The following is a 19,792-nucleotide window of genomic DNA, read 5'->3' on the forward strand; positions in this document are numbered from 1 at the left end:
TGTTGTGTGCTGTTTATTTGCGTTACACTTAGTATATTAACTCCGTGACATTCATTTTCATCACACGTCATTGAGATCTGTATGAGGTACACTCAGGAGCTGAGCCTGCATCATACCCTTCAGATGCCTGTAACGGCAGCATATGGAGAGGAGCTCTAATCGCTGCTATTAGCAATTTAGTTGCTGCAGTCAATCACTGACCCAACAATTGATTGTTCTGCTTGTTGGCGAGATCCGATGGGTTGCCGTGCAAAGCTGGTGGCCTGCTGAAAGATCTCATGGCTGCCATCTTGGTCCTCTTGTCAAGCTCAGCCAAAGGCTGTTCTTCATAGGACAAACCTCAATCATGCTTATATGCTGCATTACTGTAGAATTGCAGTTATATATTATATGCAACCAAACAATTACAGGCTCGAGACCCTCTTGGGGGATTAAAAATAACAGTGAAAACAAAAATTGCCCCCTTTTTTGCAATTCAAAAATAAATGGGAAAAAAAAAGCATATTTGGTAAATAAAAAGGTCATGGGCCCACACATATAGTGTCGCCATTTTCTAAGTATATGTGTATATATATGTGTGTGTGTGTGTGTATATGTATATACTAGATTAGATATTTTTTTTTTACAAGGAATTTGCCCCATGTACTTACTTTGCCTGATAGGACGGGGGAGTAAACTAATCCCAAACACCCTTAACCATATGAGGTCAGTGGCCAAATCCTGCTAGCTTTGCTTTATTATGTATCCGTACCTCTTACCAACCAATGTCCTTAAAGTAGTAATCAGCCCTGTTCAAATCCCGATGCAGAAGTGATTGGATCCAGGTGATGTCATGTCACTTTACAGATATCTGGCGACGGGGATGTAATAAGTAGGGCAGATATGCCACACCTGCTTTTAAATGGGCCCTATTCGCTTCTCAATGTGGAAATGAGTGGAGCAAGATTGCCTCTAGATTAACTCTTTATGGGAAAATTTGTGGCTGCTACATAAGTGTAGTCTCCACGTGACAAATGCACTTTAAATCAAAACGGTTATGTTATACTTTGTTAAAGGGATAGCAAAACTGAAAGAACTGGGTATGGATTCAATAGAAAGCTTAGTCTACAAAATCTATGCATTCTAGTGCATCTGTAGTCCAGTCTGTGTGTGTGTGTGTGTGTGTGTGTGTGTGTGTGTGTGTGTGTGCGCGCTTCTGTCTGCTGATCTGCACACTTCTCGATGATCTATTGCATGATCAGTCCGGATCCCCCCCCACACACACCAATTTGCAGTCATCTCAAGTGCCTGTGAACTATGAAATATTGTAAAGAAAGCTTTCTGATATGGATAGAACCTGTCACGGGATTTCACACTATAAACTGAACAAATTGTTATAGAAGGAAAAAAAAATGTCCTACATGTCCCAGGTAAGGACTAGACTATAAAGTAGCCCTTTGCAAAATGTGGAATCTTATACTGAGCTAAGAAGTAGCTGGAACAATGCCCGAAGCAAGAGGAAAATGGAGAATCCTGTTCTGTAACTGAATGCATATAAATCACCTGCTGCAGGCCGTATGTGAGCGATGGCCAGTCCCAGCTTGTCCCAGAGAAGAAGTATGGAAAGCGTCTCATCGCACTGTTACATAAAGGTGCTGGGGGTCAGGTAAGGCTTTGTACTCCAGTCTGAAATTCCATTCTACTTCCACTTTAGGCAGGCAAGACTTACCCTGCGGTCAGCAGTGCGTTCATGGCTTCCATCTGAGGACTCCGTCTAATTCCTTGAAAATCGGAATTCAGATGTGTCCCTGATGAACCATTTAGTACAATGAGACAAACTGAGCTTGAAGAGACTTTGTGCTCTTTTTGTAGCAGTGTCTGTTTATTCAGATGGGTACAAGAATGTCATCTTTTCACCCAGGTCTCTCATCTATCCTTTGTGTTCCCATCCCAGGGTGGTGTCACTCGCTGACATTTGCTGTCAATTTGTGGCTGCATCAGTCCCATGCAAGGAGAGGAAACCTGCAGGAAGGACGAGGGATCCCAAGTATGTGTCTTTTTTATGATTATTCAAGCTCATTTGAGCCCATTAAAAAGTTTAGGACAATTCCATAAAAGCCCAACTCTGGCTTTTGTGGTTTTTTTTTTTTCTTTCACCCATGGAATAGAACAGGCTGCCTCGAGAGGTGGTGCGTTCTCCTTCAATGGAAGTCTTCAAACAGGACGGACAGACGTCTGTCTGAGATAGTTTAGTGAATCCTGCATTGAGTAGGGGGTTGGAGACGATGACCCTGGAGGTCCCTTCCAACTCTAACATTCTAGGATTCTAATGCATTCCCTGCCCCTAGTAATATACTTACCAGCTGCCATCTTCTGGTCTCTGCACCGCTCCAATCATTTTCTGCTGGTTGTGACTTGCTAGATTGCCCCAGAGTTTGCTGGACAACTCAATTCAAATCTATTGACAGCCAAAATGAGGATCTTCTAAGAACTTACATTGAGAGCTTGTGATTGTGACCTCTTCCCATCAGTCAGGAGCTGTGGTCACAAGATGGAGCAGCGGGACTGGAGAGGCGCCGGGAAGAAAAGGAAGACGGCGGTTGATAAGTATTTTACTGCAGGCATGCATCAGACATTAGTGACACCACTCAGGGGGTGACATAGTAAAAAAAAAAAGAAAAATTGTCGTTTTGGTGCTTTAATAAAGAACACGTAAAATGAGTAGGAATTAATAACGAAAGGGTTAAAAAATGATCCCGTCGCTCTTAGCAATAGTGAAGGACTTGCTGCTGAGGAGATTGCCAGCAGTCTCTTGAAAGAAGTCAGTCCATTGATGTATACCTCGGTCTACCTACAGTATTTTCACGTCTGTAGCCGAAATGTAGGGTTTTCTCATCGCCAAACCTGTTGTATCCTGAAAGAAACTAACTCTCAAGCTTTGTGCCTCCCTGTGAGTAAAGTTGTTGCACTGTAAGTAAGAGTGCACCCTACCGCCGACCCTTAGTGAGAAACCTCCTGTAAGCAAGGGCCATCTTAGTCACATATTAAGGCAACTTTTTTTTGTTGTTTTTAAGCCACCTTTTTACATATCCAATGTCAAAACTATTTTTCAGGAGTCATCTTATGATCTCAGGCAAGATGGCATTAGAAGGTAACGTATAAATGATACAGGATCCATCGTATACTATACTGGTAGTCGAGGCTCACCTCCTCTGCCTCTCTGCACAGTGACCTCTGCACAGATCACAGGAAACATTCCCCCAAGTCCATAACCCTCTCCAGTCTATTGTTTCCTAAGCGGCAGCTGTCGGACATATCTCTGGATGTTGGTACCAGCAGCTCAGGCAAGATGGCTGCCTCCTATAACAAAATCTCTAATCAGAAAGTAAAAACAGACCATATAAAATTATGTGTATAAGTATCTGGTTTTAATTAGTAAAAAAAAAAAAGCATGTTGGTTATGAATTGCCATTAGAGCACATGAGCCAGCTGGGGGTATTGTGAGTGCAGTAATTTTTCCATAAACGCGCCCCTTTAATAACGCCCCTTGCTTTAGGATACCATGCCAGCATTCTGAATCCTTTCCAGGAGGTCTCTTTGGCATTTTGAAGTCTTTTTATTTTTTTTCTTATTCCTGCAGCCCCCTGGACATTCCAGAAAAGTTAGAGAGTTTTCCAGCCAGACAAAAAGTTTTTTAAAAGTGTTGAGAAATGCAAATTGACTAAATTTACAAATCTGCTCTCATTATGATGGCTGAACCGATACCCTGATTCCAGCACTGCTCTGCTTCACTCCCCAAAGTCAGCGAACGACTAGTGGTGTGGGTGAAGAGGACAGGCTGTCTAGTCCCGTTCAAACGCTGTCACTGCCCCTTTCTACACCACTGAACTAGACTGGCTTCTGTAATTAAAGGGCTTATCTTTGACTATTTTTTTTTACCTATGGGCCTAGGAACTAACAGATATTTGCAAATTACCTGCTTGTTGTGCCCAGTGCCGATCTCTACCACCACAGAGTGGGCACACACCGCTCCTGCTGGTGGATCTTCTGATGGCGCGATGACAGAGCAGCGGCTTCTGTTGATGGGTTGTGAATGCCGCCATCATGCTGATGTCTTCAGTCTTTAACCACTACACACTCATCTTGACTTGTAATGGGGCTCACTGGGTTATGTTCATGGAGTGGCTGCTGGTCAGGAGAGGGAGCCTGCAGCAAGACTGGTCACACAAAGCCTGGTCAGGAGGGACAAACCGGGTACAGAAAGAGTAGTAATGGTAATCTATATAAAGACCAACATTGATATTACCGCCATATGGTCAGTGGTAGATACCAGTCCTACATAACATACAAGTGATTACGGCAGTTACAGATGGTGACTTACCGCTGACGTTCTTTCTGATGGAATCGTTATTTTTCACATCTTTTCCATCTGGCCCAGACCGACAATGACAACTTCTCCAGCCAGGACTCTGCTACAGAGAATACAACAAAGACATGTTTCACTTCTCATATTCCAGCCCCGTCACCATCTATCCCCAACCTGCACAAACCCCTCATCCTGCTGATACCCCAATACTGAGCCTCTGCTGCCATATGTGTCCCTATTACTGCACCTGATACCCCAATGCTGAGCTGCTGCTGCCGTATGTGTCCCTTTAACTGCACCTGATGATACCCCAATACTGAGCCGCTGCTGCCGTATATGTCCCTATTACTGCACCTGATACCCCAGTGCTGAGCCTATGCTGCCGTATGTGTCCCTATTACTGCACCTGATACCCCAATGCTGAGACGCTGCTGCCGTATGTGTCCCTATTACTGCACCTGATACCCCAATGCTGAGCCGCTGCTGCCGTATGTGTCCCTATTACTGCACCTGATACCCCAATGCTGAGCCGCTGCTGCCGTATGTGTCCCTTTAACTGCACCTGATGATACCCCAATACTGAGCCGCTGCTGCCGTATATGTCCCTATTACTGCACCTGATACCCCAGTGCTGAGCCTATGCTGCCGTATGTGTCCCTATTACTGCACCTGATACCCCAATGCTGAGACGCTGCTGCCGTATGTGTCCCTATTACTGCACCTGATACCCCAATGCTGAGCCGCTGCTGCCGTATGTGTCCCTATTACTGCACCTGATACCCCAATGCTGAGCCGCTGCTGCCGTATGTGTCCCTATTACTGCAACTGATACCCCAAAGCTGAGCCGCTGCTGCCGTATGTGTCCCTCTTACTGCACCTGATACCCCAAATGCTGAGCTGCTGCTGTATGTGTCCCTATTACTGCACCTGATACCCCAATGCTGAGCCGCCGCTGCTGTATGTGACCCTATTACTGCACCCGATACCCCAATGCTGAGCCGCTCCTCCCGTATGTGTCCCTATTACTGCACCCGATACCCCAATGCTGAGCCGCTGCTGCCGTATGTGTCCCTATTACTGCACCCGATACCCCAATGCTGAGCCGCTGCTGCCGTATGAGTCCCTATTACTGCACCCGATACCCCAATGCTGAGCCGCTGCTCCCGTATGTGTCCCTATTACTGCACCCGATACCCCAATGCTGAGCCGCTGCTGCCGTATGTGTCCCTATTACTGCACCCGATACCCCAATGCTGATCCGCTGCTGCCGTATGTGTCCCTATTACTGCACCTGCTGGGTTGTTCTCTGTGCCCTCTAAGTTCAAAAGCAACCCTCTAGAATATAGTAATGCCCACATTTTGTCCCCTAAAAAGTAATATTGCCCTGTTTGTGCCCCTTTGATAGTCACAGTAACCTGAATTCCCCTATAACAATAAGTGCTCATTTTACATTTAATAATGTCCCGAGTCTCCCCCTTGTACAGCTCCTCTATACACAGTATGTTGCTTTCTTACAGGGTTGGACTGTGGTGCTTAGGGCCCACCAGGGAAATTGACTCTAGGGGCCCACCCTATGGCTACCATAAATGGTTTTATTACGTGTTCATTAAAACATATGCCTTTTATTATTATCTATCTCTATCTATTTTCTATTTATCTATCTATTATACTGTGTATCTATTATCTATTCTATTATCTATTTATCTATTATCTTTCTATTATCTATGTATCTATTCTCTATCTATTATTTATCTATTATCTATCTAAGAAATGACATTACAATTCTTCTTTTTTTGTAAAATAGCATATCTTTATTTAAGCTTTCAAATCCGCGCAGATCTTTACCTGCGTTTTCTTGCAAGAGATGCAGATTCTGTGCAGAAAATTCTGCAGGCAAATCCACAACATGTGCACACAGCCTTAGGGGTGGAATCGTTACACTGTGGAGAATGAATGGAGCCGCAGTGCCAGATGACTGACCGTACTCCATTCATTCCCTATTGGGCTCCGGCAGTTGGTCGGCACCCAGTAATTAGACCTATGTATAGGGGATAATATTTCCCTCTTTAGACAGGTGCAAACAGTTTTTACAAGTTACTGGGCCCAAATGAAACCTCTTCAGTAGAACTTTCACTGTTATTTCTAGAACTTGGTTTATTCAGTGTTGCAGAAAATCTGTTTGGCTCCTCAGTCTTTCCATATACATACAAGATTTATCTGCAGATCATTGGCAGATCTAGCTCACTTTAGTAAAATCTGCTGTCTATGGGGTTGTCCTTAGAGAGGAGCGAATTTCTCAGAACTAGTTTTGGGAAAATTGACTTAAAACGTCCAAGAAAATTTAATTTACCCAACCTGACCAATGAGAGCAACATGGGGTTTCATACTGGCTGGAAGACTGAAGTCCAATCCAAAAGTAGTGGAGGACAGGGCACCGGTGGACCTAGATGGTTAGGTTCTTAAAGAATTCAACAAAAAGGTGTCTGGTTGGAAAATCCAAACTTTTGAGGGAAAATTTGTAATGAATTCTTTAGTTGCCCATTACTTTCATACACGTTTTTTTTTGGGGGGGAAAAGAAAGCGTGATGAATGCAGTGAAAAACGCTGCAGAACATCAGAGACGGAGTTTTTCACTCTCGAATTCTAAACACAAGGGTTTCATTTGCTGACAACCGGCGCAGATCTCAAACGTGGCGATGAATTGTCAGAGGCTTACAGTCCGGAACGGAATGTGGAACGTCCCATTGTTCTTTGTGATGTCATCGTCGGGAGAATCATGAGCTCAATGTGACAATAAATTCTAGGAAGATACGAAGTGATCAGAGGTGGAAATATCTTCTGTAAGAAAAGGAAAAGCAAAAAAAAGATCCCAGCTGGTGACCCAAGAGTCAACGAGGGAAGCAAAGTGCTTCTGACAGTTGTCATGGACATGAAGGTCCTGCTGCTGCTCCTCCTCACCTTCATTCTTGATTTGACTACCAAACAGTTCCATCCAGCAAGAAAGCAAAAGCGGCGGGAGGTGGAAATCACCGAGAAGGAAGGTAATCAGTCTGTGCGTGAAGATATCCCACCGTTAGATGTCAGAGAGTTGCCCCCTGGTGGAAGGGTCAGGTACAACCCTTCTAGTAGAAGCTACTGATTGAAAAGATGATGCTAAATAAGGGTCCGGCTTAAGAAAAGCAAAACATTGGTGCGGATCTATTTATAACGGCATATTAGAAAGTAACCATTGTGAAAAAGATCTTAAAGTGAACAACCCCTTTAAGTACTAACTGATTCCATATACAATGTACTTTAGGACATAAGAGGAAATGCCTCTAAGTGCTCATACTCATCTGCGAGGAAAAGGATCGAGTGCAATCCAATGATAAACCGGATTGCACTCTGACCAATGTTAATTTATGAGGGCCTGCTCATCTGCGATTATGTCACTTTTAGGGCTCATATCCGTTACCGTTAAAAAAAATGGTCCGATATCGGGCCAGAAAAGTAGGACTAGTGTCATGGGATTTTCATGTGAGTGCAATCTGATTTTTAACACCTCACATCCGACTTACATCCGATTTCCATGCGAATGCGATACGATTGCAATGTGATTTTAACAGGAGCTTTTCCATAGAGCAATCCTCTATGTCATTTACAAATAGTTTTCCAAGGAAATATTCTTCAAGATAGATAGATAGATATACACTGCTCAAAAAAGTAAAGGGAACACTTAAACAACACAATGTAACTCCTAGTCAATGACACTTCTGTGAAATCAACCTGTCCAGTTATGAAGCAACACTGATTGTGAATCCATTTCTCCTGCTCTTGTGCAAATGTAGCAGACAACAGGTAGAAATATTTGTCAATTAGCAAGACAACCCCTATAAAGGAGTGGTTCTGCAGGGGTTGACCACAGACCATTTTTTCTGTCCTCATCCATTTTGGCTGTTGTTTTGATCACTTTTGCATTTTGTCATTGCTCTCACCCCTAAAGGTACTGTACGGTAGAATGAGGTGGTGTCAGGTAGTGCAGCTCATCCAGGATGGCACATCAATGCAAACTGTGGCAAGAATAGTAGTAGTGTCTGTCAGCACCGTTTCTAGAGCATGGTGGAGCAGATAACAGAAGACAGGCAAATACACCAGGAGACATGGAGGGGGCCGTAAGAGTGCAAAAACCAAGCAGCAGGATCGCTACCTTCTCCTTTGTGTAAAGAGGAACAGGAGGAGCAGTGCCAGAGCCCTGCAAAATGACCTCCAGCAGGCCACTAACATCCATATGCCTGCTCAAACTGCCAGAAACAGACTCCATGAAGGTGGTATGAGGTCCTGACATCCACAATTGGGTGTTGAGCTTACAGCACAACACCATGCAGGGCGATTGGCATTTGCCTGAAAACACCAAAATTGGTAGATTCGACATTGGCGCCCTGTTCTCTTCATGGATGAGAGAAGGTTCACACTGAGAACATGTGACAGATATGACAGAGTCTGGAGATACTGTGGAGAACGTTCTGCTGCCTGCCGTGACCGGTTTGGCAGCAAATCAGTAATGGTGTGGGGAGGCATTTCTTTGTAGGGCCGCACAGCCCTCCATGTGCTAGCCAGAGGTACCCTGTCTGCCATTAGGTACCAGGATGAGCTCCTCAGACCCATTTTGAGAACATATGCTGGTGCACTGGGCCCTGGGTTCCTTCTGATAGATGACAATGCCAGGCTCAATGTGTCTGTAGTGTGTTCCTGCATGGTGAAGGTATTGATATTATGAACCGGCCTGCCTGTTTCCCAGACCTGAATCCACTCAAGCACATCTGGGACAGCAAGTCTCACTCCATTAACGCCACGTTGCACCACAGACCGTCCAGGAGTTGACTGATGCTTTAATCCAGGTCTGGGAGGAGATCCCTAAGCAGAACATCTGCCGCCTCATCAGGAGCATGCTAAGGCATTGTAGGGAGGTCATACAGGCACGTGGAGGCCACACACAATACAGAGCATCATTTCCTTGTCTTGAGACAATTCCACTGAAGTTGGATCAGCCTGTAATTTGATTTTCCACTTTGATTTTGCGTATCATTCCAAATCCAGACCTCCATGGGATATTTAAGGTTGATTTACATTAATCATTTTTATGTTTTACCAACGCATTCCACTATGTAATGAATAAAGATTTGCAACTGGAATATTTCATTCATTGATACCTAGGATGTGGTATTTTAGTGTTCCCTTTATTTTTTGGACCAGTGAGAGACAGAGAGAGATTAGATAGATATACAGATAGGTAGATAGATACAGAAGTATATTTTTAACTATGTGAGTGAGATATACAGCTCTGGCAGTCACTTTCAAATGTTCAGTTTGTCTGATTTTTCTCTTTATCGGTATATTTTTGAGTAAAATGTAAATTGTTCTTTTAGTCTATAAACTTCTGACAACATGTCTCCGAATTTCCAAGCACTAAGTTTTGTTTTATTTTTCTGAAAAGGAGAAATGGTCAAAATTAAATTTTTTTTTAAAAAAGCCCAGTGCTTTCAGACCTCAAATAATGCAAAGAAAACAAGTTCATAATCATTTAGAAACAACAATACTAATGTTTTAACTCAGTAAGAGATCAGAAATCAATATTTTGTGGAATAACCATGATTTTTAAAAATGGTTTTCATTACATTCCAGAGGTGTTCAATTGGGTTCAGGTCTGGAGAATGGGCTGCCCATGACAGGGATTTGATGTGATGGTCTCTTAATTTTTGCCAGAGCTGTAGATAGTGAAATAAATAATAATAAAAATCAGCAGAGGGAGTTCAGAAATTATAGGATTATAGCAAGTATTATACATTTAGATAAAAAAAATGCACAACATGCAGGGAGCTCCCCCTAGTGGTGGTGATTGCAGACAGGATCTTATGTATCTTTGTATACAGGAAGCTCCCCCTAGTGGTGGTGACTGCAGACAGGATCTTATCATGTATCTCTGTATACAGGGAGCTCCTCCTACTGGTGGCTGCAGATAGGATCTTATCATGTGTCTCTATACAGGGAGCTCCCCCTAGTGGTGGCTGCAGACAGGATCTTATCATGTATCTCTGTATACAGGGAGCTCCTCCTACTGGTGGCTGCATATAGGATCTTATCATGTATCTCTGTATCCAGGGAGCTCCTCCTACTGGTGGCTGCATATAGGATCTTATCATGTATCTCTGTATACAGGGAGCTCCACCTAGTGGTGGCTGCAGGCAGGATCTTATCATGTATCTCTGTATACAGGGAGCTCCCCCTAGTGGTGACTGCAGACAGGATCTTATCATGTTTCTCTGTATACAAGGAGCGCCACCTAGTGGTGGCTGCAGGCAGGATCTTATCATGTATCTCTGTATACAGGGAGCTCTCTCTAGTGGTGACTGCACAGGATCTTATGTATCTTTGTATACAGGGAGCTGCCCCTAGTGGTGGCTCCAGATTGGATCTGATCATGTATCTCTGTATACAGGGAGCTGCCCCTAGTGGTGGCTGCAGATAGGATCTGATCATGCATCTCTATATACAGGGAGCTGCCCCTAGTGGTGGCTGCAGATAGGATCTGATCATGTATCTCTGTATACAGGGAGCTCCTAGTGGTGGCTGCAGACAAGATCTTATCATGTATCTCTGTATACAGGGAGCTCCCCCTAGAGGTGGCTGCAGACAGGATCTTATCATGTATCTCTGTATACAGGCAGCTCCCCCTAGTGGTGGCTACAGACAGGATCTTATCATGTATCTCTGTATACAGGGAGCTCCCCCTAGGGGTGGCTGCAGACATAATCTTATTGTGTATCTCTGTATACAGGGAGCTCCCCATAATGATGGGCTAAAGGCATACACAATTTCTTCATTAAGTGTCTACATGGAGAGTTTGGATCTCTGCACCAAAAATATATTGAGAAAATGTAATTGGCTCCATAGATTTTAAGCTTGCAAGCACAGCCCTCACTCCTTTTGATATCTGTTGATTTATGTGATTGGTATGCTGTAGTGTCTTTTACTGTTTATACAAGTCCCCTCTAAAATGTAAAGTGCTCTGGAATATGTTGGCGCTCTAGAAATAAAGTTATTAATAATAATAGCTTTCAATTTTGGTCCTGATACAAATTCTACTTTTGTTCTTCCAGCATTGACCGTTCCTCAGATTCTGTGTGAGGAATATGGCATAATGATAATGATTCCTAATGATGAATTTCTAGTGTAAAAAAAAAAAAGTTTTGGTGTTTCATAAGATCTCACCATTTTTTTTCTGTTGATGAATCTTGTAGAAGCCGATCCGCTTGACGTTTTGTTTCTAGGATCTTGTCAATCTCTATTCTGTCTCCTTGCAGGGTTGGTGCGGATGATAGAGACGTTCTATGCAGCTTCTCCAGATGAGGACATCGAGCAGGTGCATATGATAATCACTACCCCAGATGATGCAGGATATAAGGATTGCAGCACAATTCCCGTCACCTTGTATCTCATCAGGATTTTTTTTTCTATGATGGAGTTCACATTGGATCTGTTAAATCTTGTGATGGAGCTACATCCATGGCTTCTCTAACTTATGTCATAAATAAACTGGATGGCTCGTGTTCTGGTCTTTTCTGGACTTTCTGATTAGGTCAGATTGCATAGTTTTTCACTGAAAAATTACACTTTTATTTGATTTTCCATTTTGGATAATTTTTGGTTTCAATAGAAAGTTTTGCTCAAAAATAATCACTAAGTGTGAGACTGCCAGAGGTCGGCTATAGTTGGGGACTTTGCAAATGTACAATTCTCCTGCGGCACCTACGTAAGAATACACAGCACCTGTTGAAATGAATGGGCTGCCAATCTAATGCATGAGTATGTTGGGTCTTCCCGATCAAGAGACATCCTTCATAGCCACTCTCTGCCCTGTCTAACTGATGAAGTTCCCCTTATATTTACTAAGGATTGGTAAATAGGATATAGTAACTTAAGGTGGAAGCTAGATGGAATAAAAGGTTATGCTTCTTACTATGTCGTTTAAAGACAACCAGTCACTTGTTTGTGTTCAGTCAATTGGGCATGGTCCTCAAGTTGACTCCTACCATAAAGTAAAATTGAGGACCACATCTACTTGGCTAAAAATAATAGATCTACCTGCAAGGAAAATAGGACCATATTTCATGAATGGAGAGCCACAGGGTCAAAATAAAAAAACGACACCAGATTCAAGAGAACAGCTGAGTTTAGAAAATTAATTACACATTTATGGCAAGTGACAGCTCCTCGTTAACCAGAGTAGGAGAGCAGTTTGTAGTCACTTGGTCGTACAGAGCCAAAGAAATAGTCATAAACACATTTGGTGTTTTTACTACTCATTCTTTCTCCTCTGCCAAACATATTGTTTTCTTATATATATTACTTGTAAGAATGGCATCTAGTTAAAATCGGAATTAATTCAGAACAACAGTTTTATTGACGGGAAGTATCAAGGCTCAACAACAGCGCAGTCCAACCATGCTTGGAGATCTCGGCTATTCAGAATTTCTCTCAGGTTGTGCTACACCAAAATAATCACACTAGCGTCCCACTGGTGCTCTCTGAAAGTCCACAGCCCACTATCTATATGCCACACATAGGGGAAAACTAATTTGATCTTCCTTGGGTCTTTATGACTACTACACCACTACCTTCAACGGACTTATGACCACAAAATACCAACGAGTACACCAAATTATTTCCTGCCACAACTAGAGAACAGACTCATGTCTAAGTGCCATCTCTATATGGACTGCATGGTCACTCACCGTGCCTGTGTAGATCGCCACCATATCTCGTCAGCACATGCACTCTTGGGGGAGTTCTCTACAAGTGGGTAACTTTCCATCTAGCACAAGGGCTGAAGTCTCCTCAGTCTCAATAATAAAAGTTCCTGGAGACTTAACACTACTCTTCACTCCAATGTTCTCTCTGCTACTGACCTCAGAGCAGAAGTCTCCAGCTACTATCACAGTGCTGAAAGCAGGACTTTCTGATGGCACACAATGATCCAAGCAGCCTTTGCGTGCTGCTTGGACCACAATGGATTTGTCAAGCCTCTCTTTCTACATTTCCTGGTGACTCTACAGCTGATTGGTTTTGACCCTTTTCATTCACCCAAAACGACATAAACGGTGGTCAAGAAGGAACAGTCGGGCATATTGAGTCACAGACTAAACACCTGCAGCTGATACTGCCTGTCCTTTTGAGACAGTAGAAGATATGGTGGGCACTCAGGGGTGAAAGTCATCTTTGGTGCCTAGTGGTAGAGTAGCGCACATACGTTTGTTCCTTTGCCTTGAACAAGATCTGAGAACCCCAACTTTGAACTGATTCATCCACTGACTATTTTTGCTTCACTAATAAAATACGTTATCACTTGGAATACATGTGTGCCGCGGTACTCCATACTATACTATGTCTCTTAGAGATGTTGCTTGGGAAGTCCATGGGGCCACCATGACGGATCAGAAGTTGGTATTGTTCTTTATTACCCTGCTGGTGTCTCACCTACAGCTCTTTACAGTAAATTCTCGGTGACATTGGCTCAGGTCATCGCCTTCTTCCTGCCAGAACTTTCTGCCTGATGATTATACTTTCTTACGACAGTCCTAAGTCCCTCTGCTTAATATTAGAGTCTCAGAGTAAATATCACTGATCTGGAAATGCATCAAGTTTCCATGTGTTTATGGCTAAGAAGGAAATCTTAATTTAGAATTAATGATTAAAGATGTTATGTAACTGAGACTTTTGGAGGTACTCCTGGAGTGGACCCGCTGGACCGTGGGCACCGAACCTCCCACGGGCGAGCTGACCAGGTGGACCACCCCCTATACAGGGAGCGTTAGGGGCAGACCCAAGGGAGACTATCACCACGGCAGCTGGTACCCAGGGGAAGGATTCAGGAGTCACAGCGGGAGACCGGAGAGGCTGGTGGAGGACCAACAGGACAGGAGCATGGACGGCGGGCAGGGCTGGAAATGCCGGCAGGCACGGCAGCAACACGGACAAGGCGGCATGGTAGAGGCACAGAATGGAGGACAGGGCTGAGGCACCGGAACAAGACAGGACGGAACCACGGGCAGGCAGGCACAAGGAGAGAGAACGGAGAAAGGATAAGATACAGGCACGGGAAGCAGAAGCTGCAGGCAGGGACACGCGCAGCGGGACGTGGGGCCAGAATCACTTGTTAGGCACAAATGACAATCAGGCACCGCCAGGAGGAAGAGGCGGCCTGATATGGAGAATGTGCCGAGGACTTCCTGGTCAGGGTCCTCAAAGGGCAGAGTGACAGGAGCGGCCGCCCTCAGGAAGGACGGAGTGCGCGTGCGCTTCTAAACACAGTGCGGGCGCGCGCCCGTCGGGGAGCGGAAGCAGGGCGGGAGTGCGCGCCCATCGGGGAGCAGAGGCAGAGCGGGAGCACGCAGGGACGCCGAGGACAAGTGTGCCGGGGAGCGGCGGTGAGGCCGGCGGCGGCCGCGGCGGTGTAAGGTGCAGCGTGACTGTACCCCCCTCCTTACGTGCCCCCTTCCACAGGCTGGAAAGAAACAGCCAAGATTCGAGTAGCCTGGATATTCTCCCGAGGTTCCCCGGGATCTCTCCTCAGGACCAAAGCCCTTCCAATCAACCAGGAAAAAGGTCCTCCCTCTTTGCTTTTTCATGGCCAGAATGTCTTTAACTTCAAACACATCATCAGCGGAGACAGGCGGAGGTGAAAGGGTAGTAGAGGCATGAAACTGATTGAGGATGACAGGTTTTAAAAGGGACATGTGAAAGGAATTAGGGATGCGGAGCGAGGCAGGAAGCCGCAGTTTGTAGGAGACCACGTTGATGCGAGCCAAGACCTCAAAGGGTCCAATGTACCGGGGACCTAGTTTATGCGAAGGAATCATTAGGTGAATGAACTTGGAGGATAACCAAACCTTATCACCCGGATGATATAGTGGTGAAACCAAGCGCCTCTTGTCTGCGTGTCTTTTTACCCTGTCACGTGCTAACTCAAGAGCAGTCTTGGTCTCCTGCCAGATCCTGGAGAACTCCCCGGACAGAAGATCAGCCGCCAGTACACTCGAGACAGGAGGGACCGTTAGGGGTACACCTGGATGTTGCCCATAGATGACAAAAAAGGCGACTTGGCAGAAGATTCGCTGATGTGGTTGTTATATGCGAATTCAGCCCACGGGAGTAAGTCAGACCAGTCATTCTGGTGGGCATTAGAGAAATGCCAGAGACAATTCACCAAACTCTGGTTAGTCCGCTCCGCTTGACCGTTGGACTGTGGGTGGTACTCTGAGGAGAAGTCAAGTGTGACGTTCATAGACTGGCATAGAGCTCTCCAAAATCGAGAGGTGAACTGGTCTCCTCTGTCTGAAACAAAAAGTTGAGGCAGGCCATGGAGACTAAAGATATGGTGGATGAAAACTTTCGCCAAGTCAGGCACTGAGGGTAAACCAGGAGAGAGATGAAGTGTGCCATCTTGGAGAATCTGTCCACGACCACAAGGATGACAGTGCAGCCTGCAGACTGAGGTAGATCGGTAATAAAGTCCATGGCAACGTGCTGCCAGGGAGCCGAAGGGACTGGGAGCGGGAGTAGAAGACCATAGGGCTTTTACCAGGGGGTAGCGAAGTTAGCGTGACAGGTGCCACCGTGATGAGCCTGGAAGGGTCCAAGATGTGCGTGGGGTCTTCCTCAGTATCTCCAGACAAGAAAGACCTGGACAAAGCGTCGGCCTTGAGGTTTTTGTTGCCGGGACGGAAGTGAAGGTCAAAATCGAAACGGCCGAAGAACAGGGACCACCTGGCTTGCCGGGGGTTGAGTTTCTGTGCCGATCGGATGTAAGCTAGGTTCTTATGGTCCGTGTAAATTGTAAAAGGATGTACGGCTCCCTTCAATAGGTACCTCCACTCCTCCAGTGCTAACTTGATGGCCAGCAGTTCCCTATCTCCGATGGAATAGTTCCGTTCCGAAGTGGAGAATGTTTTGGAAAAGAAATCGCAAGTATCAAGCCGTCCGGAGGATCTCTGAGAAAGCACTGCTCCGGCCCCGGTTGCCGAGGCATCAACCTCGAGGATGAAAGGTTTGTTATCCTCTGGGCGATGGAGCACGGGTGCGGTGGCGAAGGCTTGCTTCAGAGACAGGAAGGCGTTCTCGGCCTCGGATGACCAGACGCGAGGGTTAGCTCCCTTGCGGATCAAGGAGGAGATGGGACCGGACAAAGAGGAAAAATGAGGAATGAACTGCCGGTAGAAATTTGCAAAGCCAAGAAATCGCTGAATTGCCTTAACGCCGTGGGGACGCGGCCAGTTGAGTACAGCGTAAGCCTGAGTCGGAGATGATGTAACCCAGGAACGGGAGGGACGACTGCTCAAAGGCGCACTTCTCCAGCTTAGCATACAGGCGATTTTCCCTCAGACGCAGCAGTACTTGACGGACATTTTTTCTGTGGGTGGACAGGTCTGGAGAAAACACGAGGATATCGTCCAGATATACCACCACACAGGAGTACAGAAGGTCTCGGAAAATATCATTTACAAATTCTTGGAATACTGCGGGAGCGTTGCACAAACCGAAGGGCATGACCAGATATTCATAGTGCCCATCCCTGGTGTGGAAAGCGGTCTTCCACTCATCTCTGGAGCGAATACAGATGACGTTGTAGGCTCCACGAAGGTCTAGTTTGGTAAAGATTCGTGCCCCCCGCAGCTGATCGAATAACTCCGGGATGAGAGGTAGCGGGTACTTGTTCTTGATTGTGATTTCATTAAGACCCCGGTAGTTGATACAAGGACGAAGAGACCCGTCCTTCTTCTTGACAAAGAAGAAACCTGCACCAGCGGGTGAAGACGACTTCCGGATAAAGCGTCTGGCCAAATTTTCCTGGACGTACTCGGTCATGGCATGGGACTCAAGAGGATTCAGAGGATAAATTTGACCCCTTGGTGGAGTAGAGCCTGGAACAAGATCGATCGGGCAATCATATGGCCGATGTGGGGGAAGACTCTCTGCCTCCTTCTTATTGAAGACGTTGGCGAAGGTCCAATAGGCCGAAGGCAAATCTGCAGGCACCGTGGCTGGCAGCGAAGTTTTAAGAGGCTGAACAGGGAGGAGGCACTTAGTCTGGCAGGACTGACCCCAACGAAGGTCTCCAGACCGCCAATCCAGGACAGGTTCATGTATCCTCAACCAAGGAAGGCCTAAAAGAAACGTATGGGATAACGATGGTAGTACGAAGAAGGCTATCTTCTCTCGGTGCAAGGCTCCAATCTGTAACTCCACCTCTTCGGTGACCAAGGTAACAGTCTCCCACAGGGGAGCACTGTCGACCGAAGCTAACTGTTGAGGAGTCTCCAAGGACCTGACAGGTATCCGCAATCTTTTTTACCGCCTCGAGCTGGATGAAGTTCCCTGCTGCCCCTGGTTAACCAAGACAGAGAGAGTCAAGGGTAGAGAGGTATCACTGACACCTAGGGAGGCCTCTCTTACCTGTCCTAGGCGGAGGCGTTTCCCGGCCTCACCGGACAGGAACGTAGGAGATGGGTAGCGCTGCCACAATAGAGGCAGAGACCTTGTGTGAGTCTCTCCTGGCGACGCTGCTCAGCCGGCTTGAGTCGATCCACCTGCATGGGTTCTGGTGTTGAAGCCGCGGTGGAAAAACGCGAGCGGGGAGGACTGCGTGTAGCGGGAGATGAACGAGGAAGTCTTCTCTCCCTGGCAGCTTCGCGGGAACGCTCCTGGAAACGTAGATCGATACGCGTTGCCAGGGAAATGAGGTCGTCCAGGGACGTAGGTGTGTCTCGCCCAGCCAACTCGTCTTTAATTCGAGCGTACAAACTGCACCAAAAAGCTCCCACCAGGGCCTCGTTGTTCCATCCTAGCTCGGAGGACAACGTACGGAACTGGATGGCGTACTGGCCCACAGAGAGAGTACCCTGGCGGAGATTGAATAGAGACTCGGTGGTAGAGACCAGGCGACCGGGCTCGTCGAAGACTTTACGAAAAGTCTACAGAAAGGTTGCGAGCTGGGAGACCAGAGGATCGTCTCGCTCCCACAAGGGGTTTACCCAGGCCAGCGCCTCACCCTCCAAGTGGGATACCACAAAGGCCACCTTGGCTCGGTCGGTGGGGTACAGTTGTGGCAACAATTCGAAATGCAACTGGCATTGGTTAAGGAACCCCCGACACAGCTTGGGATCTCCGCTATACCGCGGAGGTTTAGCCAAACAAGGTGACGGATGTGGGGCCAGAGCCGGGGCCGAGGCGGAGGATTGTAGAGAGAGTAGTCGGTTATCCACTAAGGCCATGTAATTAAGTATGTGGGCCTGGGTGTCTCGCTGCTGGGCAAGTTCCTGCTAGAGACTGGAGAGCTGGGACGTGCTCCCTGGATCGGAGGGCTGTAAAGCAGAGAGACAGGACTCCATGGTCTTCAAAAAAGCCATGATCTGGGTCTGATTCTCCCGCAGGAACGCTAGTTCCTTTTGGGTGGCGGCAGAGGTACCAGCGGGGTCCATGGCCTGATTGTACTGTGAGACTTTTGGACTTCCGGGTCAGGGTCCTCACAGGCCAGAGTGACAAGAGCGGCCGCCCTCAGGAAGGAGTGCGTGTGCGCTCCTAAACACAGTGCGGGCGCGCGCCCGTCGGGGAGCATAAGCAGGGCGGGAGCACCTGACCATCGGGGAGCAGAGGCAGGAGGCAGAGCAGGAGCGCGCAGGGACGCCGAGGACAAGTGTGCCAGGGAGCGGCGGTGAGGCTAGCGGCGGTGTGAGGAGCGGCGTGACAGTAACAAGTAGTCTGGGGTTTATGTCCAATAAAGGGTATTTTATGAAGGTCAATGTACTTTTTTTTCTTCATTGATATCATGTATATATATATTAATGTATATATATATATTTATATATCCATCTTGTTTGCTATGGTAATATGGCCTGAAGAAGGCACTGGTGCTGAAACGTGCAGCCTGTAAAAACCTGGTTTTACTATTCTGTCTGTCTTTTTAGAGAGGACCTGTCAGCAGGTCAAAAGTGGGCAGTTTTTGCTTTGATTTTATTCCCGCCGCACCAGTTTTTGTTTAGTTGAAATCAGCCATGTGATTCCAGAGATGTGGGCTTTTTTATTTAGCGCTATTTTTTATTGATGTTTTAAAAGTGGGCGTTGCTAGCGTTATGATCTGGGGGCGTGTCTTTACTCTCCGTTGCATTGTTAACCTGTGAGCCACGCCCACTTGATAAAGACGGCCAAAATAAGGGACTAAATCTAACGCCTCATATCTCTGGAACCGTATGGCGGATTTAAAAAAAAATAACAACACAGAATAATCAGGAGAGAAGCGGGAATAAAATAAAAGAAAAAACAGAATAGGTGAACGGTCCTCTTTATGTCATTATCACCATTCATTCCCTTTTTTTGTTTTTATATTTTTGTAACTATAAAACAAGCAGATCACGC

General features: G+C 46.2%; 1 long non-coding RNA gene across 2 annotated transcripts in view; it reads right to left on the minus strand.

The window, feature by feature from the left end:
- Positions 1-3,510: 3,510 nt before the first annotated feature.
- LOC141058316 (uncharacterized) overlaps positions 3,511-19,792 on the minus strand; it is a 33,590-nt gene continuing 17,308 nt past the window's right edge. For both annotated transcript variants that reach the window (XR_012222139.1, XR_012222138.1), the window contains 2 exons: positions 4,361-4,451; positions 3,511-4,211 (listed from right to left, as the gene is read on the minus strand). This is a non-coding gene — a long non-coding RNA (uncharacterized lncRNA). The remainder of the gene's footprint in view (positions 4,212-4,360; positions 4,452-19,792) is intronic.

The sequence above is a fragment of the Dendrobates tinctorius genome, unplaced genomic scaffold (assembly GCF_039654945.1).
Source record: "Dendrobates tinctorius isolate UK_male_01 unplaced genomic scaffold, ASM3965494v1 ptg000211l, whole genome shotgun sequence".
NCBI lineage: Eukaryota > Metazoa > Chordata > Amphibia > Anura > Dendrobatidae > Dendrobates > Dendrobates tinctorius.